The 4253-nt window shown below is 34.3% G+C and overlaps 1 pseudogene; it reads right to left on the bottom strand.

Annotated features, from left to right (window-relative positions):
* Nucleotides 1–1293: 1293 nt before the first annotated feature.
* The window catches only part of LOC110039562, a 14494-nt pseudogene continuing 11534 nt past the window's right edge, over nt 1294–4253 (bottom strand).

Below are 4253 nucleotides of genomic sequence, written 5' to 3'. Positions count from 1 at the left end.
ATAAAAGCAAGTAAAATACAATTGTCGTATAGGATGATTTGTAGCTTGATTAGGCGTCTAGCCAAGGAAACCATTTTTTAGATTGAAGAGTAAGTCAGTGCAAGCTAAACTGACAAGCATCCGTTTGTCACAAACAAAATTAATGAGTACTTGTTCGTCGTGTAAGACGAGTAGTTATACACCACTCGACTAGATGAGGATATTGGTACAGATAAAATGAAAACTTTATTGAGTTGACTAGGTCCGGTCATCGGGTCATCATTTAAGCTAGGCTGAATTGACCTATAAACTATCATTTAAGCTAGGCTGAATTGACCTATAAACTGTATGTATATCGAGTTAAACTCGGTCTTTCATATTTTCGGCAAGAATGTTGTCCTGAAATCTACTATGTGGGTATATGGCTAAACATAGGAAAATCATCTAAATTCAAATATACATATAACCAAACTCTAACCCTCTTCGCATCATCTTACATTAATTTGATAAAAAAAATATCAATTGTTTCTGGTACAGTCAGCAGAGACGAAATATTTTGAATATAAATTCCATGAACACTGAAAAAAAATCACAAATTAAGTGGTAAAATAATTTTTCGAGTACTGATGATGTTATTTAGCTAAAAAGCAAACTTTCTTGCCTCAAAATTATCTCATGGGATTCAGATTCATGCTTCTAGTCAACATATATCGGAAACGTCAACAGATAGTCACTATTTAGTGCATTTGTCAAAAGCAAATCTTGGAATGATAGTTCTTCGAATTGTGTGTTGTGTAAGAGTTTCATAAGTTCTATAAGAGTTTGGACAGATAGTCACTATAAGAGTTTCACAACTGCAATCCTACAAGTTCGGTTGAACACGAGCTGAGTCTGGGCTCGCTCATGTTCGGCTCGTTTACACCCCTAGTCGCAACTGCAATCCTACAAGTCAAACAAACTACTATTGGTGATTCAGAGCATGCCATGAGTAGCCCATAAAATAAATTAACTCTATATAAACATATTTAACATAATTAAAAGCTAAAAATTAGGGAAACATTAATTGGAAATATAAACTGAACTTGGTAGGAAAATTTAAGTTGACAGAGAAAAATGAAATATAAAAGGAACAATAAAAATAGAAATAAAATAACTAATAGTTACCACTTCTCAACGTTAATAACAAAAGAAACAAAAATACCAAATTTAATCATAAACAAAAAGGCACTAAACTTCATTACCTAACAATGAGTATCAATAGAGTTCCGAAGATTACATTAATAGTCCATATTATGAATAAACAAATTGTAAAGAACCTCAAATGGCTTTAAAACACAAGATGATTGAGGTAAATTAATGATTAATGAAAAGGACGACAAAAATAAGCATATACAAAACATAGGTAGAATGAGTTTAGCAAACCTTGGTGAGTCCAATGAAAACTTTCTATCACCTTTACCAGAAGAAAGTCATTCAAAAAATCTCCCCAGTTTCAAATTATCTAGAAGTTTTCCATCTTTAAGAATGCTGGGGTAGTTTGTTTCCTTGCCATTGGTACCCATTCACCCATTTGGGGCTACATCATGCCGGTCAGATGTAGTTTCCCGTGGTTGGTCTTGCAAATAAGAAGAATAATAGCTTCTCATTTCCTCAGGAATACCTTCATGTTCAGCGTGAAGAATGGAGTCCAAGCACCTGTAAATTCCATAATGTAAAAGGCTTAGACTATGTTATTATATTCATTATGATAGAAATATTGCCATGAAAGAAGAAAAGTAATAACAAAAGGAAGCAAGGTAATAACAAAAGGAAGCCAAAAAGTATTCAATAGAAATTCATTAAGTAATGAAAGATAAAAACTTAAAGTAATAAAATAAAAATTAAAAGTCGGGGCATCAAAAGAACTATATTTCAGAACAATAAGGATCTTACTTCCAAGAAAACATTCTATGGAGAAAATACACCTAGCACCACAGACTAATTACATTCAAAAAGCTAGACGAAAAAAATCATTTGATAATTTACATTAGTTTGTAGAAAAATAAGCAATGAATAGCACTGCAACAACTTGAAATGATGAAAAGATCCATAGGATGAAAATTGGTAATCTACACCACCTATAAGATTAGCGTTCATGGTAGGAAACAAAAATCTTGATGAGGCATATATTCAAAAGGACTATTAGCTTTAAACAAAGTTCGTAAGCTCTCAACTATAAATTTTACAACTGCCGATACGAATTAACAATTTTACATAAATATGATAGTTAGATGTAATAGATTTAAGTATCTTGGATCAATTATATAAAATAATATGGATTGATGGATGATGATGATGATGATATAGCTTCTAAAGTTAAAATTGAACGATTAAAATGGAATAGGGATAAACAAATTTTATGTAATAAGATAGTATCATAAAGACTTAAGATAAATATATAAAATTGTTGACTGTGGAATTTAAAAAAAAAGAAAAGAGAAAGAAAAAAAAAATTAACTTAATTTCCCGCTAAAGAGGCCACGGAGAGGAAATAATTGCTCCTGCTATTCCTCAATTACAAGCAAGAACTAAAGCCTCTGATGAAGTCTATTCGCACACCTCTCCCTAACAGTTCCTGTTTGTTTCTCCCCTTTCTTCCCTTTGGTCGCAACAAGCATTTTCCACTGTTCTACGTTCGCCACGACTGTTCTTTGCTTCCTCCTCCTGCTCTAACTTCACACAAGCTACATTGAAGGCACGTTGCGTCTCTTAAAATCGCGGATTAAGATTATAATTTTTGCTCCCCGGCCACAGTGTCTCACAACATTGACTGACTCGTCTCTTAAGATAGTTGGGAATGTTGGCATCCTTCGTTGCCCCCAACTGGGATTCACGCCGTGAGACAGCAAAAATTTTCAGTAATTTGGACTTGTAATGAACTCAGGATATTTAAAATTTCAAATGTATAATAAAAAATAAGATATGACTCATTTTGAATTTTAAAATGATTTGGAAAACTAGGATTTTTAAAACTTTAGACTCTTAAGGGTTTAAAATATCGGGGAGTTGGGCATTTGAACATTTAGATTCTTAGGGTTTTAAATTTTTAAAGTTTTTGGGCTATTAAAATATAAATTTTCAAATCTTATAATACTAAAATTTGAATTTAAATTTCAGCTGTTAAATCTAAAATATTTTGAATTTGAGCAAGTCGGACTTAGGCTCCTAGGGGCGAAGCATAATTCATATATTGAGTTTTCTTAAAACTTGAAATTTACCGTCGCTAGATTTGCAACGTGTCTGCTAGCAAACAGAAGACGGTAAAATGCTTAAAATGAAAGTTTATTGCAAGCTATTTGATTTAACTCATGTTTTAAAATCATATAAATTGTCTTAACACACCAAATGCTCTAGCTAAAATAGCTCAAACATATAAATTAAACACCCGTATTTGCTCCAACCAATGCATTGAACACTCAACTAATGGGTTTGAGAAAAGTGTGTGGGCTAATCGGGTCGCATTGTCTATGGGGCAGGGTTGTAAGCCTCACCCACCAGTCTGATCATTCTCCTCGCAAGGACTAGAGTTGATAAGTCTAATAAGCCCTAACAAATGTCCAAATCTTGAAATTAGAGTTTACAAGTCCAAATCACCCCACAATCCCAATTCTCCTCATCGCAAGGACTATAATGTTGGGTAATGTGGAGACCCGGTCCACCGAAATTAATTAGCTTCCTAATTATGTATCCCACCTACCGCTCACCTACCACACCTACCTACATCCCACCTACAACATCCCACCTACCGTTCACCTACCTCCTACCTACCGCTCTAATGGTTTCTATAAATAGTCTTTTTTGGTTTAAAGAAAAAGTCAAGTCGCAAGCCAAGCCAAGCAAGGTCAAGCCAAATTCTCTTTAGAGCTAAGAGAAAGAGAGGAAGAGAGAGAGAGGAAGGGAGAGAAGAAAATAGAGATTTTCTTGTAAACGTCGAGGCGCTCGACGGTGTAATTCCCGAAATAATAAAATCCTCTGCAGCTCCGTAGACGTAGGCAAATTTGTCAAATCACCTAAATCTGTGTCACTCTGGTGTTTTTTCTGCGTGCAATTTTTCTCATTCCATTTTTCACTTTATTGTCGTCGTTTTTCACAACAACTGGTATCAGAGCATTGGGTTCGAATCTAAGGAAGAACAATGGACGAAGACAAAGTGATGACACGAGAATCGAGAAGTTCAATGACACAGATTTTACTTACTGGAGGATGCAGATAGAGGACTACCTCTATGGGAAAAA

This window comes from Phalaenopsis equestris, unplaced genomic scaffold, assembly GCF_001263595.1.
Source record: "Phalaenopsis equestris unplaced genomic scaffold, ASM126359v1 Scaffold000002, whole genome shotgun sequence".
Classification (NCBI taxonomy): domain Eukaryota; kingdom Viridiplantae; phylum Streptophyta; class Magnoliopsida; order Asparagales; family Orchidaceae; genus Phalaenopsis; species Phalaenopsis equestris.
This window is presented reverse-complemented; position numbering and strand designations above follow the sequence as displayed.